Source organism: Piliocolobus tephrosceles, chromosome 3 (genome assembly GCF_002776525.5).
Source record: "Piliocolobus tephrosceles isolate RC106 chromosome 3, ASM277652v3, whole genome shotgun sequence".
NCBI classification, from domain to species: domain Eukaryota; kingdom Metazoa; phylum Chordata; class Mammalia; order Primates; family Cercopithecidae; genus Piliocolobus; species Piliocolobus tephrosceles.
The window spans coordinates 47,687,890-47,710,121 of record NC_045436.1 but is presented as its reverse complement, the minus strand read 5'-3'; positions in this window follow the sequence as shown (position 1 = coordinate 47,710,121).

Here is a 22,232-nt window from a genome sequence, read left to right as displayed (position 1 = left end):
AAGGAAGGAAGGAAGGAAGGAAGGAAGGAAGGAAGGAAGGAAGGAAGAAAGGAAGAAAACGAGTAATTGAATTTTTCACATAACTGAAAAGCCTAGTGGATTTCTGCCCATTAGAAATTCCTTGCCATCTTTTGATTTAGCTTTACTTAGCCAACCATTATTTTCTGGCCTACTGACCATAATACATGTCCAACATGAATTATAGTTACCTGGTTACCCCAGTGAAGGAGGCTCCTTATTGTTGCATTCTTCAATCAACTTGGAGAGTATTATGACTCACCACTGGTTCTTAAACATCTGCCTGTAAGTGATATCTATAACCAATGCTCACATTTCCTTGGCCAAGCAAGTAATATGGTCACACCTCACCTCAAAGAGTAGGACCAAGAAAGACAGTGCTGCCATTTGCCCAGGATACTGCAAAACTGGAAATGTAGAATGAATAGCCTAATGACTTCCACACTTAATATTAGCTTCATTCTCTGGCAAATATCCCTAAGAGTTGAGTTAGTTAGTTCCTGATTCATATCCTTCTATTTTAGTAATTTCCATGGAAATAAGTATTTTTTACCCAGTGGTTTCGACAAAATTCTCCTGGTTGGATGAAAGAGAATTTGAGATGAGCTCTAATAGTTTCCTATTATGGCCGTATAAATGACCACAAACTTGCTTATAGTAACACACATTTATTATCTGGAGGTCATTAGTTTGAAACGGGTATCCCTGGGCTAAAATTAAGGTGTCAGCAGTGCTGCATTCTTTCTAGTGGGTCTGGAAGAGTATAGTGGGTTGAAAGATTCTCTCCAAAATGATATGTTCATACCTCAAACCTTGGAACCTGTGAATGTGACCTTATTTGGATAAAGGGCCTCTGCAGCAACCAACATATGCGAGACGTGTCTTTATGGTGGAACAATTTATATTCGTTTGAGTGTAAACCCAATAATGGAATTGCTGGGTTGATGGGTGTATTAGTTCATTCTCACACTGCTACAGAGAAATACCTGAAACTGGGTAATTTATAGAGAAAAGAGGTTTATTTGGCTTATGGTTCTATAGGCCATACAGGAAGTATAATACCTGCTGCTTCTGGGGATGCCTCAGGAAACTTATAATCGAGGCAGAAGGCAAAGGGGAAGAGATAGGCACATGTTATATGGCCAGAGTAGGAGGAAAAGGGAGAAGATGGATGTGCCACACACTTTTAAACAATTGGATCTCGTGAGAACTCTATCATAAGAACAGCACTGAAGGGATGGTGCTAAACCATTCATGAAGGATCTACACCCATGATTAAATTACCTCCCAAAATGTCCCACCTCCAACACTGGCAATTACAGTTGAACAGGAGGTTCAGGTGGGGACACAAAGCCAAACCATATCAAATAGTAATTCTATTTTAAGTTCTTTGAGACAGCCACAAACTGCTTTTCACAATTGCCACCAGCGGTGTGTAAATGTTCCCTTTTCTCTATAACCTCACTAGCATCTTCTATTTTTTGAATTTCTAATAAAAGCCATTCTGACTGGTGAAACACGGTATCTCATGGTTTTGATTTGCATTTCTCTGATGATTAGTGATGTGAAGCATTTTTTCATGTTTGTTGGTAGCTTGTATGTTTTCTTTTGAGAAGTGTCTCTTCATCTTTTCACCCGTTTTTTAAAATTGGATTATTTGTTTTTTGCTTATTTGACTGTTTAAGTTATTTATAGATTCTGGATATCAGCCTTTTGTTGGATGAATAGTTTGTGAATATTTCCTTCCATTTTATAGATTATCTGATTACAATACTGATAGTTTGTTTTGTTATGCAGAAGTCCTTTAATTAAATTAGGTCCCAGTTGTCAAGTTTTGTTTTTGTTGCAATTGCTTTTGAAGACTTAGTCATAAATTCGTTCCCAAGGTTAATGCACAGAATGGTGCTTCCTAGGTTTTCTTCTAGGATTCTTAGAATTTGAGGTCTTATGTTTAAATCCTTAATCTATCTTAAGTTAATTTTTATATATGGTAAAAAGTGGGAGTCCAGTTTTATTCTTCTGCCTATGGCTAGCCAACTATCTTAGCATGATTGATTGAATAGGGAGTCTTTTCCCCATTGCTTATTTTTGTTGACTTTGTCAAAGATTAGAAGGTTGTAGGTATGTGGCTTTATTTCTGGGGTTCCCTTTTCTGTTCCATTGGCCTATGCATCTGTTTTTATACCAGTATTATGCTGTTTGGTTACTATAGCGTTATAGTATAACTGGAAGTCAGGCAATGTGATGCCTCCCAGCTTTGTTATTTTTGCTTAAGATTGCATTGGCTATCCATCCTCCTTTTGGTTCCATATTAATTTTAAAATAGTTTTCTCTAATTTTGTAAAAAATGTTTTTGGTAGTTTGATGGGAATAGCAGTGACTCTGTAAATTGCTTTGGATATTATGGCCATTTTGACAATATTGATTCTTCCTATCCATGAGCATGGAATGTTTTTCCATTTGTTTCTGTCATCGATGATATTTTTGCACAATGATTGTAGTTCCCCTTGTTAAGGACTTTCATCTCCTTGGTTATCTCTGCTACTAGGTATTTGATTCTTTTTGTGGCTATGATGAATGCGATTGTGTTCTTGATTTGCCTCTCAGTTTGGATGTTATTGGTGTATAGGAATGCTACTAGTTTCTATACATTGATTTTGTATCCTAAAACTTTGTTGAAGTTGTGTATCACATCAGGGAGTTTTTGGGCAGAGACTAGGGGGTTTTCTAGGTATAGAATTACATTGTCTGCAAACAGGGATAGTTTGACTTCCTGTCTTTCTATTTGGATGCCTGTTACTTTTCTCCTTTGCTTGATTTCTTTGGCTAGGATTTCCAGTGTTATGGTGAATAGGAGTGATGAGAAAGGACATCCTTGTCTTATGGTAGTTTTCAAGGGGAATGCTTCCAGCTTTTCCCATTCAGTATGATGTTGGCTGTGGGTTTGTCATAGATAGCTTTTATGAAGTATGTTTCTTCCAGGCCTAGTTTGTTGAGAGTTTTTACGCAAATCAAAACCACAGTGAGATACTATCTAACACCAGTCAGAATGGCTAGTATTAAAAGTCAATAAATAACAGATGCTGGCAAGGTTGTGGAGAAAAAGGATTGCTGGTGGGAGTGTAAATTAGTTCAACCATTGTGGAAGACAGTGTGGCAATTTCTCAAAGACCTAAAGACAGATATGCCATTTGAGTTAGCAATCTCATTACTGGGTATATCTGAAAAGACTATAAATTATTCTATTCTAAAGACACATGCATGCGTATGTTCACTGCAGCACTATTCACAATAGCAAAGACGTGGAATCAACCTAAACGCTCATCATTGATAGACTGGATAAAGAAAATGTGTTATATATACCATGGGATACTACACAGCCATTAAAAAATAATGAGATCATGTCCTTTGCAGGAACATGGATGGAGCTAGAGGCTATTATCCTTAGCGAACTAACACAGGAACAGAAAACCATATACCACATGTCCTTACTTATAAGTGGGAGGTAAATGATGAGACTACAAGGACACGTAGAACAGAAAAACACACTCTGGGCCTATTGGAAGGTGGAGGGTGGGAGGAGGGAGAGGATCAGGAAAAATAATTAATGAGTACTGGGTTTAATACTTGCATGATGCAATAATCTTTATGACAAACCCCCATGACACAAGTTTACCTGTGTAGCAAACCTGCACGTGTACCCTGAACTTAAAAAAAAGAAGTAGAATGATTATACACCCTTGAAGTTGTATTGTTGTCAGTTTTAATTCAATAATTATGATTTTAAAAAATAAGAATTTGAAGCACAGGTTACAAGGAAGCTTGACAAGATCCAAAACAGCTCAGATTATAGGCACCCACCATCACACCCAGCAAATTTTTGTATTTTTAGTAGAGACGGGGTTTCACCATCTTGGTCAAGTGAGTATCAAACTACTGACCTCAGGTGATCCACCCACCTGAGCCTCCTAAAGTGCTGGGATTACAGATGTAAGCCACCACGCCTGGCCGAACACAAATAAATTTCTAAAGCTACTCAAGAAATGAATAAAGAGATAAAGATATTTCAAAGAAATCAGTTAGACTTTATGGAATTGAAAAACTAATTTAAGGAAATTCAAAATTCAATTAGATGCTTTCTCAATAGACTAGACCAAACAAAAGAAAAAAATTTCAGAACTCAAGCACTGGTCTTTCCAACTAACCCAATCAGACAAAACTAAGAAAAAAAAAATAGTTTTAAAAATGAAGAAATTCTTCAAGAAACATTGGATTATATAAAGCAACAAACCTATGAATTATTGGCATTTCTGAGAGAGAAGGAGAAAATGTAAACAACCTGAAAAATATGTTTGAGGAAATAATCCAAGAGAATTTTCCTAATTTTGCTAGGGAGGTAAACATTCAGATACAAGAAATATTATACAAGACAAACATCACCAAGGCTATAGTCACCAGATTGTCCAAGGTTAACACAAAAGAAAAATTCTTAAAGATAGGTAGAGGAAAAGGCCAGATTATGTACAAAGGGAACCCCATCAGGCTAACAGCATACTTCTCAAGAGCAACCTTACAATCCATGTAACCTTACAATCCAAGAGACTGAAAGCCTATTTTCAGCATTCTTAAAGAAAAGAATTCTAACCAAGAATATCATATCCCATCTTCATAAAAAAACTAAAGCTTGTCCAGAGATGTAAGCACAAAGGGAATTTGTTACCACTAGACCAGCCTTATGAGAGATCTTTAAGGGATTTCTAAGCATAGAAAAAAAGAATGATACATGTTTCCACAAAAACTCAATTAAGTACATAGCTCACAGACACTATAAAGCAACCAAACAATAGAAACTACAAAGCAACCAGCCAAATAGAAACTACAAAGCAACCAGCTAACAACTTCATAATAGGATGAAAACCTCATATGTCAATAATAACCTTGAATATAAATGGTTTAAATGCCCCACTTAAAAGGCACAGAGTTAGAAGTTGTGTGTGTGTGTGTATGTGTGTGTGTATATATATAAAGATCCTTTCATCTGTTACCTTCGAGAGACCATTTCACATGTAATGAAACATATAGCCTCAAAATAAAAGGTTCAGGAAGGAGCTATCATGCAAATGGAATACAAAAAGAAGCAAAGGTCACTATTATATCAGATAAAACAGACTTTAGACAGTAAAAAAGGATAAAGAAGGAAATTACATAATGATAATGATTAAGAGTTCAATTTAATAAGAAGATTTAGCTATCCTAAAAATATATACAACCAACATTGAAGGACTCAGATTCATACAACAGCAACTTCTAGATCTATGAAAAGACTCAGACACACAATAATAGTGGAAAACTTCAACACCCAACTGACAGCATTAGACAGATCGTCAAGGCAGAAAACTAACATAGAAATTCTGTTCTTAATTTCAACACTTGAACCAATTGAAACGAATGGACATCTATAGAATACTCCACCCATCAACCACAGAATATACATTATTCTCATCTACACATAGAACGTAATCCAAGATTGACCACATTTTCAGTCATAAAGCAAGTTTCAATAAATTAAAAAACTTTAAATCATACTAACCATATTCTCAGACCACCAAGGAATAAACATAGCAATCAATACAAAGGAAATCTCCCCAAACCACACAATTGTCTGGCAATTAAACAACTTGGTCCTGAATAACTTTTGGGTAAACAACAAAATTAAATCAGAAAAAGAATATTTGAAATAAAAGAAAACAGAGACACACATAGCAAAATCTCTAGGATGCAGATAAGAAGTGTTAGGAGGAAAATTATAGCACTAATTATCTATATCAAAAAGTTAAAAAGATCTCAAATTAACAATATAACACTACATTTAAAGGAAATAGAAAAGTAAGAACAAATGAATCCCAAAGCTAGCAGAAGAAAATAAATAACTAAAATCAGAGCGTAACTGAATAAAATTGAGACACAAAATTCCATGGAAAGAATTAGCAAAACCAATAGTTGATTTTCTGAAAAGATAAAGTTGATAGACTGATAGCCAGATTAACAAAGAAAAAAGAGGGAAGATCCAAATAAGCACAATCAGAAATGACAAAGGGAATTACAACCGATGGCACAGAAACACACACAAAAAAATACTCATAGACTGTTACAAACACATCTAAGCACTCTGATATCCTGTGGATGTTTGTTCCTGCTAAATCCTATGTTGAAATGGAATCCTCAGCAGGTGGGGCCTGGTAGGAGATGATTAGGTCATGGGGGAAAATCCCTCATGAATACCTTAGTGTTGTCCTTGTGGTGAGTGTGTTCTCACTCTGAGTTCATGTGAAATCTCATTGTTTAAAAGAGTGTGGCACCTCCTGCCCTTTCTTGCTCCCACTCTCACCATAAGATATGATGGCTCCCCCTTCTCCTTTGACCATGGTCGAAAGCTCCCTGAGGCCTCACCAGAAGCCAAGCAGATGCTGACATGTGTTTTCCATACATTCTGCAGAACTATGAGCCAATTAATTCTCTTTCTTTCTTTATAAATCACCCACCTCAGATATTTCTTTAGAGCAAAGCAAGAATGGACTAAGACACACACAAAATAGAAAATCTAGAGGACATATATAAATTTCTGAAATTTATAATTTTCTGGAAACACACAACATCTGAAGATTAAATCAGAAAGAAACTGAAGCCCTGAATAGACCAATATTAAGTTCCAAAACTGAACCAGTAGCAAAAAACTTACCAACCAAAAAAAAAAAAAAAACTTCAGACCAGATTCACAGCTGAATTCTGCCCGGCATACAAAGAAGAGCTAATACTAATTCTGCTTAAACTATTCAAAAAAATTTAGGAGAAGAGAGTCCTCCCTAACTCATTCTAGGAAGTCAGAATCACCCTGACACCAAAACCTGGCAAAGATGCAGCACAAAATGAAAACAATAGGCCAATATCCCCCAATATCCCTGAAGGACATAAACACAAAAATCTTCAACAAAATAGTAGCAAATCAAACCCAGCAGCGCATCAAAAAGTTAATTCACCACTATCAAGTAGGCTTCTTTCTTCTTATGTAAAGTTGGCTCAACATGCAGAAATCAATAAACGAGATTCACCACATAAAGAGAATTTAAAACAAAATCCATATGATAGTCTCAATAGATGCAGAAAAAGCCTTTGATAAAATCCAACATTCTTTCCTGATAAAAACCCTCAAGAAACTAGGAAAGAACATACCTCAAAATACTGAGAGCCATCTATGACAAACTCACAGACATCATACTGGATGGGCAAAAGTGAACGGGCATTTCTTTTGATAACTGGATCAAGATAAGGATGCCCATTCTCCCCACTCATATTCAACATAGTCCTTGAAGTACTAGCCAGTGCAATCAGACAAAAGAAAGAAATAAAGTGCATCCAGGTAGGAAAAAAAAGAAGGCAAACTGTCTATTTTCAGTGATAACATGACTCTATACTGAGAAAACCCCAAAGACTCTGCCAAAAGGCTCCTGGAACTGATAAACGACTTCAGTGAAGTTTTAGGATACAAAATCAATGTAAAAATATCAGTGGCATTTCCATACACCAATAATATTCAAACTGAGAGCAAAATCAAGAACACAATCTCATTTAAAATAGTCACACACACACAAAATACTTATGAACACATCTAACCAAGGAGGTAAAAGACCTCTACAAGCAGAACGACAAAACACTGCTAACAGAAATTGTACATGACACAAACAAATGAAAACATTCTATTCTCATGGATAGGGAGAATCAAAATCATTAAAATGGTCTATACTGCCAAAAGTGATCTACAAATTTAATACTATTTCATTAAACTTGCAATGTCATCTTTCACATAATTAGAAAATCTATTCTAAAATTCACATGGAACCAAAAAAGAGCCTGAATAACCAAGGCAATCCTAAGCAAAAAGAAGAAAGCTAGAGGCCTCACATTACCTGGTGTCAAACTATATTATAAGGCTACAGTAACCCAAACAGCATAGTACTGCTACAAAAACAGACACATAGACCAATGGAACAGAATAGAGACCTCAGAAATAAAGTCACATTCCTACAGCCATCTGATCTTTGAGCAAGTTGACAAAAATAAGAAATAGAGAAAGTAATTCTCATTTAATTAATGGTGCTGGGATAGCTGGTGAGATATACATAGGAGAATGAAACTGGACCCTTACTTTCTACCATTTACGAAAATTAACTTAAGATGGATTAAACATTTAAATGTAAGACCTCAAATGATAAGAATCCTAGAAGTAAACCTAGGAAACACCATTCTGGACATTGGCCTTGGAAAATAATTGGTGTCTAAGTACTGAAAAGCAATTGCAACAAAATAAAACAATGACAAGTGGGACCCAATTAAACTAAAGAGCTTCTGCACAGCAAAAGAAACTATCAAGGGAGTAAACAGACAACCTACAGAATGGGAGAAAATATTTGCAAAGTATCATTGGATAAAGGTCTAATATCCAGGATCTATAAGGAGCTTAAACATTTCAACAAGCAAAATACAAATAATTCCATTAAAAAGTATACACAAGACATCAACAGACAGTTCTCAAGAGAAGACATACTATTAATATCAGCCTGAAATATAAAAAGATGGCTTAACATCTCTAATCATCAGAGAAATGCAAATCAAAACTACAATGAGATGTCATTTCACACCAGTCAGAGTGGCTATTATTAAAAAGTCAAAAAACAAAACAAAAACCAAAACAAACAGATGCTAGTGAGGTTGTAGAGAAAATGTAATGCTTATAAACTGCTGGTGAGAATGTAAACTAGTTCACCCACTATGGAAAGCAGTTTGGAGATTTCCTAAAGAATTTAAAGACAACTGCCATTAGACTTCAGGAATCCCATTACTGGGTATATATCAAAGAAAACAAATCATTCTACCAAAAAGATATATACACTTGCATATTCATTGCAGCACTATTCATAATAGTAATGACATGGAATCAACCTAGGTTCTCATTAATATGGATTGGATTAAGAAAATATGCTACATGTACAGCATGGAATACTATGCAGCCATAGAAAAGAATTACATTATGTCCTTGTCAGCAAAGGACAAGGATGCAGGGGCACGCTATTATCTTAGGTGAATTAACTTGGAAACATAAAACCAAATACCACATATTCTCACTTATAAATGGGAGCTAAACATTGTGTACTCGTGGACATAAAAATGGCAGCAACAGAAACTGGGGACTGCTAGAGGGAAGAAGGAGGAAGTGGATAAGGTTCGAAAACTAACTGTTGGGTACTATGCTCATTATCTGGGTGATGGAATCATTCACATCCCAAACCTCAGCATCAGGTGACATGTAATGAACTTGCACATGCACCACTTGAATCTAAAATAAAAGTTGAAACGATGAAAAAAATGAATAAAGAACCATTAGCTGATAAAATACCCAACCAATCAAAGAAACAAACAAAAGCACAGAAATGAAAATCCATGTATAACTTTTGACTCCCTAAAACTTGTTACTGATGGCCTACTGTTGACAGAAAGCTTTACTGATAACATAAACAACTGATTAATACACATTTTGTATGTTATGTATATTACAGACTTTATTTTTACAATAAAGTATGCTAGACAGAAGAAAATGTTATTAAAAAATTCAAGGAAGAGAAAATATATTTACTATTCATTAAGTGAAACTGGATCATTATAAAGGTTTTCATCCTCATTGTCTAGGTGCCAAGCAGGCTGAGGAGAAGGAAAAAGTGGAGGAGTTGGTTTTGTTGTCTCTTGCACTTCTAAAGTACAAGAGGCAGAAGAGGTGGAAGAGGGGTAAGGGGAAGCCAGATAGGCAGGCACACTTGATGTAACTTTACAGAAATACATTGTCTTCTGTCCGACCAATTTGCTTTTCTATTTCTCTAAAAATGTTTCCATACAGCATCATTCATTTTTCCACCATTTGTTTTTGTTTCAGTGTCCATATCATAGAAGGGTTCATGTCATAGAAGATGTCAAAAGAAAAGTTGAATCATTGCAATCCTTTTGCCAGATTGTCTAATGTCAATTTGTTTTCCCACACTGCTTCTTCTAAGTCTTCTTCCTCATCCTTGGGCATTGATTCACAATCACTCATTTACATCAAGTTGTCTTGTGTTAATTCATCTGGTGTAGTGTCTATTAGCTCTTGAATTTATCCAAGATCTGTATCTTGAAACCTTTTGTCACCCACCATTTTTGCCATATGCACAGTCTCTTTCATGATTTTCTTTATTATCTCTGTCATAAATCCTGTGAAGTCAGGTACAACATCTGGGCACAGTGTTCTTCAGCAGGAATTTATTGTTTCAGGCTTGATGACTTTCACAACTTTCCTATAACAGTGATGACATCTTCAATGGTGTAATCCTTCTAGACTTTCATGATGTTGTCTCTATCTGGGTTCTCTTCCATAGTGTTGATATTTTTTTACCATATAGTACTGTGTATAATAAGCCTTAAAGATCCTTATTGCCCGCTGATCCAGAGATTGAATTAGAAATGTTGTTTTTGGGGGTAAGCAGACACCTTCCCCTACCCTTGTTGTTGAACTCTTGGAGTTCTGAGTGACCAGGGCCATTGTCCAATATCAAAAGAACTGTAAATGTCTGTCTCTTAGTGGCAAGGTATTTTCTGACTTCAGGGACAAATCATCAATGGATCTGTTACTTTTGCACCAACCTAATAGAAAATTAGGTTGCAAAAGTAACAGATCAATTGATAATTTGCACCATAAAATTATTTTTGCACCAATCTAATATTTCAGAAAAAGCCCTTTTTATGAAATATAATATTTAAAAGGGCTTTCCTTGTTTAGGTTTTCTTATTGTACAACCAAAATATTGACAGCTCGTGTTTATCGTTTCCTTTTAAGGCTCAAGAATTTGCAGCTTATCGAGAAGGGCAGTCCTGATTATAAATCTGACTGAATTTACACAAAACAATAAAGTTAACCTAAGTCTTTCTGTCTTAAATCCTAGTGCTTGCTTCTCTTTCTTACAACTAAAAAATGTCCTTTGTGGAAATTTTTGCAGAATAGGGCACATTTGTCTATATTAAAAATCTGTTCAGGCACAGATTCTTTCTCCTTGATGATTTTCTTAATGGCATCTGGAAACTTTTCTGCTGCCTCTTGGCTGGCAGCAGCTGCTTCTCCTGTTATCTTGACATTTTTTGAGTCAAACCTCTCTTTAAAATTACCAAACTATCCTTCACAGATATTAAGTTCTCCAGCTCTAGATCCTTCACCTTACCTTTGCTTTAAGTTGTTATACAGTAACTTTGCTTTTTGTTGAATTATATTAAAGGCCATAGTTATGCTTTACTTACAGAAATCCTGCACCAACATAAAATACGCATGTTCAATATATGATACAAAGGTATTTCAGCCAAAGGGCAAGGATTTTGTGCCTGCTGACATAGCTGCAGCAATAGTTTCATAAATTTTCTTTCCTTTTTTTTTTAAAGTGGTCTTTATGCTGGATTCATTAATCTTGAAATGGTGGAACACCACAACTAGAGACCTCAACCCATGGTACATATGCAGCAATTCGATTTTTATTGTAATGACATGACTTTTCTTTGATTATTGGGAGCACTTCAAGCATCATTAGTGTCACTTTACATGGGTCTCATGGTGTTGTCCAGTGTTCATGGTATTGCACTAAATGTGAAGAAAAAAAAACACAAGACATGTGGGAGATTACGTTTTACTGAAATATGCAATTTGGTGGAGAGACAAACTGGTCATATAGAGATGATTATCATCACAGAGTGTTTCAAGCAGACACAACACTCGAGCTCACCCCAATAACAATAAGAGGTGGCTTGAAATTATTATAGTAGAACAGTATATAGTATGGTTGATGTTATGCAGTTATAATTTTACAGAAATGACATACTTAACTTTTTCTTAATTTTTTCAACATTTTGACACTACACAGTTTATTTGTGTTTTCAAATTATTACAAATCTCAAAAAATTTCTATGTATTTACTAAAAAAAAAAAAAAAAATCCACGTGTAAGTGGATCCGTGCAGTTCAACCTGTGCTGTTCAAGGATCAATTGTGTAATTTTTCTTAAAATAAGCAAAGAAAAGTATAAAACGAAGAGAATTCTAGTCAATTCATTCTGATGTACATAAACTATTGGATACAAGGTTTCTAAGAAAATAGTGTAATAACATATTTTTCATTTGTTTTTTACAAACATCAGTATCCTTCAGATGTGCTATTGAGAAATGTTTTCAAATTTAGCCAGTGTTACAAAACATTTTTTAATAAGATTGATCCCAGAATATTCTAGTTCTGGCACAACTCAGCCCTTTATTGGAAAGACAGATTTGCTCAACCTTCTAGCTTAATCATTAGCATGAGCACAGAGAAGACAGAAGCAGAAAATTCCATCTTTCGTTCATTGGAGATTCAAAAAGCTGTGTACTATTCACCACCTTTCTCTTAATATCAAATTAATTACATATTTTTATTTTTTCTTCCAGCATTCTTACAGTTTCACCATTTCTTGCACTTCCAAAGCTAGAAGTTTATTCTCAGTCTTGGCATTTCCCTACTTAAACTATATATGAAAACCCAAATTTAGTTTCTTCACTTCCTCTGCAAACATAAGTTCATTTAGTCTTCAAATGATTGAGTGAGGTAGATATAAGAATGGTTACGACACACATTTAAAAATCATTAATTCACCTGAAGTAGTAAGTAGAAATTTTAGGACATGAATCACATCTGGCTAACTCCAAAGCTATACACTTTCTGTCATATAACAGTAAGTTTACTAGCATTCCAATTGCTGTTGCCAAAGTCTTACATATGCTCCCTGTTAATTATATTAGAATTCTGCCCACACAGGTGGATAGAGGATGAGAATATTTGAGTTTTGTTTTTAATTAAGATACTCATTACATTTATTGAGCTTTGAATATATATATATACGTATATGTATATATACATATATATGTGTGTGTGTATATATATTTTTTCTTTTCTTTTTTTTTTTTTTTTTTTTGAGATGAAGTCTCACTCAGTTGCCCAGACTGGAGTGCAGTGGCATGATCTCGGTTCACTGCAACCTCCGCCTCCCAGGTTCAAACAGTTCCCTGCCTCAGCCTCCCAAGTAGCTGGGACTATAGATATGTGCCACCATACCTGGCTAGTTTTTTATATTTTTAGTAGAGATGGCGTTTCACCGTGTTAGCCAGGATGGTCTCTATCTCCTGACCTTGTGATCCATCCTCCTCGGACTCTCAAAGTGCTGGGATTACAGGTATGAATCACCATTCCCGGATGATTATATTTTATAAAAAAGCAAAACTGCAGTGTTTCTTGGGAGGAAGCAGTGCCATTATAACTATTTATATGCTCTTGGCATCTTATAGATCTAAGAAGTTTAGATGAAAATATTTATGTTTATTGAAGAAATTTACTTTCATCTCAAATATTTCAAAATTTCCAAATATAACCTATCCTATAATTACATTTTATAATTTTTGTTTTTGTTTTTCTTTTGTTTTTGTTTTTGTTTTTATTTTAGACAGGGTCTCACTTTGTCTCCCAGGCTGGAGTGCATTGAGTGCCAATCCTCCTGCCTCAGCCCTGCCAAGTAACTAAGACTCCAGGCATGTGGTACTGTGCCCGGCTAATTTTTTTGTCTTTTTTGTAGAGAGGAGGTTTCACTATGTTGTCCAGGCTGGTCTCGAACTCTGGAGCTCAAGCAATCCGCCCACCTTGGCTTCCCAAAGTGCTGTAATTACAGATATGAGCCTCCATGCCTGGCTGTATTTTATAGTTCCTATAGTCTTGTGGACTGTTAAGCTCAACACATCCATTTCTTCCAGGCAATGGAAACAGAGAATGGCCATAAAAGTGAGAAAACAGTATTTAAACTGTGGTAAGAATGGATTCCATTTTTATGATTTTGTATTCTCATTAAATCAGAAATAAGAAAATGCTTGCATAATGGTATCATTTCTTCTAAAGCCAATTATCTTGGCCTTCAAAACAGGTTGTGAGAATGTCAATGCTTAAGACATTTTCGAAATTGTTGTTACTTGTTTATGTTTTTCTTTTTTAAAAAATAATTGCCATAAATTGTGACAGGCTGCCTTCTCAACCGTTTTCACTTAAATGCTTATGAACTCATTTGGGATAATTAAAATGTTCCCAATGAGAAAGTCAGCTTTTTACGAGAAGCATACAATCTTGTTTTTGAAATTCCAGAAAAATGCTAAGGGAACACCAACTGCAACTTAACATTTGTCCTGTGGCCTTAAGGGAAGAAAGCCGTTTCTGTTAAATAAAACTTTAATTCTTTTGACCCAGCACACAGTCTCCTACCCTAAATTTGTCTCTATGATTTAATATTTTGCCTTCTTAGCAAGTATTTTGAAACAAGTAGTAAAAGATAATTTTTGTTAATATACTTTCATAAAAATGATTAAATGTAATTTGGAAAAAGAAGAAACTAATCTGTGTAGTTTAAAAGAACAAGGTGGCTTTTGTGTGATTATAAAGCTTTAACAGTTTAAATTGAGAGAACATTTGTCAAAAAGCCAACATTCGGAACACTTAAACATTTCTTATTAACTCTGGTTAACCCTATTAATTATTTCAGTGGAAATAAAAACAACCTATTCTCACACAAAGCCAAGAAAAATGAGACATTTGAGTATTTTGAATGTATTGATGCCTTAAACCTTCTACATAATTGAAAACAATTAGGTCTACATAAAAAAGTCTTTGTCATATAAAAATTTGGCTGGAAACTAATGAAATAATCTGTGCATTGTATAACTACTTAATATATTTTTATTTGATTAGGTGACTAATCAGATGAATTAGAGATAAAATAAAATTGACTTTAAAATTTTACATTAACATATGCCCTGAAGTCTTTCTTAAACGTCTATCGTGGTATAAAATATGTCTATTGAAAGGAAAGATACTAAATAGGCAATTTAATCTTTAAAATATAGGTAGTTTGACTGAAAAACAAAAACAAAAATCTGTGGCCTAGAAATAAATGTGTGATACGTAAGTCTGGAGACATTACCAGGTGAGAGACAATTTCTGCTTTAGAGATGGATATTGTTACCAAAAAGCTACAGGCATACATTTTAGGAAATAAATTGTGTCATGCACTAAATGGCAACTTCATTTTGGGCACTGAGAGTGAGGATGACGTTCTCTACATGCTTTGAGCCCTAGTGCTGCCTAATAGAAGCAAACAATGAAGAATGAACTTCCTTTGTAATATGTGCATTGACTAAACTGAGCTGGAGGAGAGATGATGTAACTGAAAATATTGTGGAATGATTAGAGGAGCGTAAGTAAAATAAAGAAATCTGGATTCACTACAAGTTAAATGTTAATATGTGCATAGGCTGTTCAATACTGTTCTAAAAACAAGCAGTGATAGTGGATGTAGTGGAATAGAGTCTATAAGAAAACTTATAAGTTTCCATAAAAGAGTAATAGAGAAGAAGGCCAACTAAAATTTAGAATAAGTTATTGGATTACATAATCGTCATTTTGGAACTCCTAATGATACTACTAATCCAGGTAAAAATTATCATCTGAAACAACTACATGAACGATTGATGAAAAACATGAAAAGCTGCAAATGTAACCCTTTTCCAAATATCTCTGATGTGCAAAGAGGAAAAAATAACTACAATGAAGCAATCACTTTTTCAGCCCCTTAGTACAATGTTTAATCTTAGTACCACTAATGATTAATCAATCAGAAAATGAGTTTCCAGATATGATGCGATGTATTACCCAGCATTACTAATGTTACACTTACCTCGACAGTAGTTCTAATTTCTGGTTTGTAGGAATTACAAAGGATAGAAGAAGAAGCTAGATGATGACAGAATTTAGAAAACTCTCACTGTGGCAATGCCTTCACCTTTGCTCCTAGAAAATTTAGACCAATGAAGTTTTGAAGATATTGACACGAGAGAACCATTTAAGCTGAACAATTTCTTCACAATATCTCTGAACTCAACTCACCCATTTTAAGTTGAGTTAAGTTCAAAGGCAACCCACACTTGTAAAAGTCAGTAAGCATTCTACCCCAGATCTTTGGATTCCTAAGTCAGGTATTATTTGCCTAGTACTCTGTTATTCTTCAGGGGCTTTGTGGTATCCCACCAAGCAATATGTTCTCTATCGCTAGAGAGGTTGGGGGATAATTTGAAAGTTATACTACAGAGAAAATTTAAACAGCAAACTTGAGTCTGGACTAGGAGAACATCTTTAAGATCTTCTCTGAGAGTGCATGGTTCTGTGAGTAATCCACAGCCAGAGCAAGCAGGTATTAGTTGGGTAAATTAGGAACCCACCCCCAGTCATACTCTTGCCTTTAAGAGTGTAATTATTGCACCAGGAGTAATTTCAAGAAATGGCTGATCACCACAAGCAAAATGAAATGGCAAACTTATTTTTAGCCCCTTAAGAATGGATAAAGAAAGCATTATTCCGATTATTTTTCATTACCTTCAGATAAATTCACATAGAAAAAATACATTTCCATTCTCCTGTCAAATTCAATTATATAATCGTTTCATTTGAACTTCTTTTATGAAGAAAAGTAAATATCACCTTCAAAATATTTACAACTAATCTATAACAGCAGCTATATATCCTGCTTATATAATTTTTATAAAGTGTGAATTACAGTATAGATGTTAGTAATTATTTCATTCACTGCTAAAATGACCTTCATAACTGTTTTGTACTGAAGCATATTGGTAGCTCTGGTTTCTCAATGCAGTTAAAACAAAAGCACAAAGTCAAAATATTCCTCATCAGGTTAATGAGAATAAGTAGCAAACACCTGCCCTTTTGAAGATGCGAAAATGATTTTAACAGATTAGGTTCTGAGCTTCCTCAGGAGGTGATTACAGTCTTTTAAACAAACTGTTGTTAGACATGGCCCTGTAAGCCCTGCTGATAAATCAATAGACTAACATTTTTATTTTCTGTCTTTCACTCTGAGAGTATTGAAGAACTGTCCTCAAGGAAGTTTTCTCAGAGAGTTTTTTTTTTTTTTTTTTTTTTTAGTACCTGCAGGGTAGAGGAGTGTGGTATTGATCTATATATTAAGAGAAGAAATAAAGCCTAAAACTTTGCATATGAGGCCTAAATTTCATTTTCTGCACTCAGTGAAATAGAACAACATGGAATAAATCAACACCACAACCACAATAACAAAAACGCTTACTTCCTACATTACATAACCTCTCCTTTCTTCTCATTGATATAATTATTAATATACTACAGTTCTGATAGGTAAAATACTAATAACAATTACAACATTTTTAAGAGGAAGGCAGTTAGAGCAGGAAAAGAGGCTGATAACATGAATGATCTACAGTCAGAGCCTGAATAGCTTTTCTGCCTTACTTCCCTTTACAAATACAGGACATTAATGTCCACACTCAGGACAAAGAATAGTATTGGACTTTCAAGGTTTTTGAGCTATAGATCGTACTCTGCCACCTATTGAAATAATTTAAAAACCTAACATTTTATTTTTATTTTCAAAACCCTCCTGATAATAAATATTATGATAATTTCTATTTAGTGGCTATCTCGTATGTGCCAAAAACACATGTTTTGTTTATCCGTTTAATCCTCACAACTACTTCATGACATAGATATTATCTCATTTAACAGATGAGGAAATGAATTTTGCTTTAGCAAGTTGTTCAATTTACACAATGAGGAAGTGGAAAAATTGGGATTTGACTTTAGATCTGACTTTAAAATTTATGTTCTTTTCTCTATACTGCAGTCTTTTTAAGAAATTAGATGAGATGTGGAGAACAAACGGGCTAGAGGTGTAACTATTATAATTCTTAATAACTGTCAATGTTGTTTACCCTGAATTTAAAGTTTTTAGAGTTATACAGATTAAGATATTAGATTATGTTTGAAATAAAACTAGAAGAGCTTACTAAACAATTTATATACATTTTAAATACACAAATAAAATATCCTCTATATCCTTACTATCCTTTTGAGCTATTAAAATGTTTCTATTTCAATAATGTTAGTTTAAGTCTATATCCTAGGAATGGTCAGATGTTTTAATCATTAGTATACAATCCAGAGAAAGTTAGCTAGCATGTAATTTAAAAGACATATTCCAGATGTGGCTACTATAAGTTTCAGCTCACTTCATGTCTCTCCAACATTAGGTTTTCCTATTTTTTTTTAACAAATATTAAAGATTATCTTTCTCTGGTGAAATGGATGGTGTTAAAGATAACAAGCTAAAATGTGGAGAAAGGTGCATGAATAGAATTTAACAATCTAGAGTGAGCTCTTCATCCCTCATCGTAGAATTAAGAATCTAGGTTTCATTCCCAAATGGTCCTGTGTTTAGCCAGATTCCAGCAGGTTTTTGGTCACATGACTCAGATTAACATAGTTAGCTAAAATAATGTCACATTTGCCCTGGGGTGAACTTTTCATTTAATGTTTGTCAGAACACCCAAGGGACTGTTCATGCATACACAAGGGTTTGTGTCCCTATTTCATACCTGCTTACCACTAAATATCTGCATGTGAGACAGAACTCTGTCTGAAACTTGCTTTCATTCGACAGTCAAGGAGGAGGAAGATCTGTCTTCTCATTTATCTCTAACTTTCAAAGATTACTAATATTTATCAGAAAAAATCTACTTGTAGGTGGACAAATGGGCTTTGATCAATTAAAAACTAATATTCAACTCCATGCATTATACGATCAATTCTATGATTACCTTGGGACAATTGTTACCCCCTCACCATTTCTGCATTTATATCACCAAAAGAGAATGCTAGAAGTCAGGTAGGGTACTCTTGTGTCATTCCTAAACTAGTTTTTGGATGTACTTGGACTTTTGATGGGTCTCTGGAGAGACTGGCAGGTTACCAGGCTGCCTGAGGATACATCCATCTGCATAACTTGTAGAGCCAGGCCTCAAAATTGCCCAACAAATTCAGAACAAGGGCTTCATCCAGATTTGGACACCAAAATAAATATCCTAGGACTCAAGAGCTACCCCTTCAAACTATTCAAGATTTGTGACGGTGTCGTATAAAAATTGGCAGATGTATTCTTTCAATAGTATTTTAAAAGTGGCTCCTAGGGTTTACAAAAGAGTGTGTGGTCATTAGATCCAGAAAGTTACCCTCCTTATACGCTGCTTCATGACGTCTTGCGATTGCAAATAGAGCTATGTTGATTGGCCTGGCCACTGAGACGGGGCTCCTGGGCTCCCTGGAATGCATAATATGAGCACTTTTTACCATCACTAGGCTTAAACAGATCAATCTGGTGTTACAGGAAATAAAACTTAGTGTGTACTTATATTAGTTTTTATAGATGGGATTTCTGTCTAAGATTTCTAGTCTGGGTGATATTTGACAAATCAATTAACCTAGGATATATTACTTATTTTCAGTAATACATTTTTTAAAATTTTTATTTGCAAATATCTTAAATCGAACGACATCCTTCCTAAAGGCAGATATTATCATAGTTGTACAATGACCGGGAAAACATACCAGTTCTTAGGTTTTAGTGAGTTTAGGAAGTTTGTAGGAATGAATCTCAATTAGTATACAAAGAGAAGGTTTGTTAAATTCCATTTAAATGGAAAACATCCACAACTTTTCATTTTCCCACTTGCATATATTGTCTGAGAGGGATTATGTCATTTTCAAGATTGCTGGGAGTAAGCTGTAGAGTAGTTGGGAGCAAAACAGGATCCAGCCTCACACTGGGGGTAAATATCATATCATCCTCTCACTAGTATAAAAATGCTACCTACCTTGTACAATTGTTTTTAGGATTAAGTGATATAATTGCCATAAAGTAGTTAGGACAACATTTACAATAAACATGTTAACATGTTTACAATAAATAGATATTTAGATTTCCTATTCAAATTCCTTTAAAATAAAACTATCTCCTAATTTTTATATCTCATCAGGTTGGGTTTTCTTAAATTCTATTTTCTTGTGGCCACAGCTAACCCGTATTATAATCATTAACTCTCCACAGTTGTGTATAATTGCTGAAAGTATCAATGAGTCAAAGTACCAAGAGTACTTGATATGGAATCAGAAGTCCTGGTTTGAATTCTAGCTGACAATAGATTGTTTGATCATCCTAAGCCTTACTTCAAAATTGTTCTGAAAATTTAATGAAATAATGTAAAACAAATGCCTATCATTGAGCTAGCATGTAACAGATGCTCACAAATATTAGCTTATTTGTTCCACCTAAATTATATATTTCTGGAGAATAAGAAGTATGCTATAAATTTTCCTTATCTCTATGGATCTCATTGATCTGCACAACCTTGGGGTCTTAACAATTAAATATTCCCAGACTTCATGAATAAAACGCATTTCTAACTTTGACCATGTGACAAAAGAACTGAATATGTGAATTTATTTGATTGCTTTCTCACTGAAATGTCTGAATGTCTTCTGCACCTTACAATGTCAAGGATACTATTTTCTTCATAATGATATGCAAATGAATACAACGTTAAAAAGTAAATTGCATGAAACACAATGGGAAATAAAACTTACCAGAGAGAAGATCAAGAAGAATTAAGTGCCAAAGCTCTGGCCCACATGTCTATAAAACTGATTTGACTTAATAAGTTTGATGCAAAGAGAGTTGTATTGTTTGGGATGTGCGTGCACACACACACACACACAGACATCTTTAACTGTCTGAGCACACCTTTCAGCCATTCATTTAGAATTCCATGAATAAATAAATACAAATAGGTTGTTTCATTTTTAAAAATCAGCTTTTTATCTGAAATTTCAAACGAAGCATATACTAGCATATAAACAGACAGACTAAAAAACAGTTAAACTGAAGAATGCCCAAATGTCAAAGACAACTCATGATTACTGTATCTCTTACCACATGTTGATTAAATCTGTTTGTTTTTGAAAATATTTCTGTAATTTTTTTTTTTTTTGACCACCACCAGATTTAAAGCATGGAGGTTTTTCACTCTAAAGCTTTGTGGGGTGATTTGGGTAAAATGTTTTCTATCTGTTCTCCTAGCTACCCCTATATATCCTTTAGAATTCAGCCTCAGTGTCTTCCAGGAAGGTTTTTCTTTATCCCTGTTCCTTTATCTTCCTGTTTGGGACTAGCAAAATGCCCTGAGTAATATAAAAGTGCCTCACATAATGTTAAAACTGTAGTGTTCCTGTCTGTATTATCCACCGGATTGTGAAAATCTTTAAGACAAAGACTTCATCTTCTTTCACCTTGAGTCTAATCCTCTAGAATGGTGCCTGGCACATAACACAGGCTCAATAGACATTTGTTGAACTGAATTAAATCTATTTATAGAACAGTTTGTATAACTAAATTTATTCTAAAGTGATCCCTAAGTTTCCACTAGTCCAAGAAGAATGCTACTTTATGTACAGCTTCCTGAAGTGGACATTAATATGCATTTTTTATGAAAGCAATTTCTGATTTGTGTTGCAGTGATAGATTTCAGCATCTGATGATAGGATTCAGTGATAGGAGAGTGATACCACATATGTAATTCACAAAAGGTGTAACATGTAACATGCAATTGGCTGAGTTTAGGGACATAAGCTCATCTCCAGGTTACCACTACACACGTGACTGTGAGTTCTACCATGTCTTTTTGGTTCTGTGCTTTGCAAAAGAAAATTAGTCACTGCTTCTTTCTACCTAACAGAAAGGACCAGTAAACCTACCCTGCACAACCAGATCATAAAAGGTGAGTTTTTAATTGATAAGGGCTCATCCTCTCAAAGAGTTCTTTCACTGACATGGTCATTCCAATTACTAATAAGTAAATCTGCAAAATAAATGTAGAAATAATAGCTGATCTTAAGAAGTATAATTTAGTGATTTATGTTCGAAGATGGCTAAATAGGAACAGCTCTGGTCTACAGCTCCCAGCAAGATTGACGCAGAAGACGGGTGATTTCTGCATTTCAACTGAGGTACCTGGTTCATCTCACTGGGACTGATTGGACAGTGCATGCAGCCCATGGAGGGTGAGCCGAAGCAGGGCGGGGCATCACATCATCAGGGAAGTGCCAGGGGTCAGGGGATTTCCCTTTCCTAGCAAAGAAAAGACATGAAT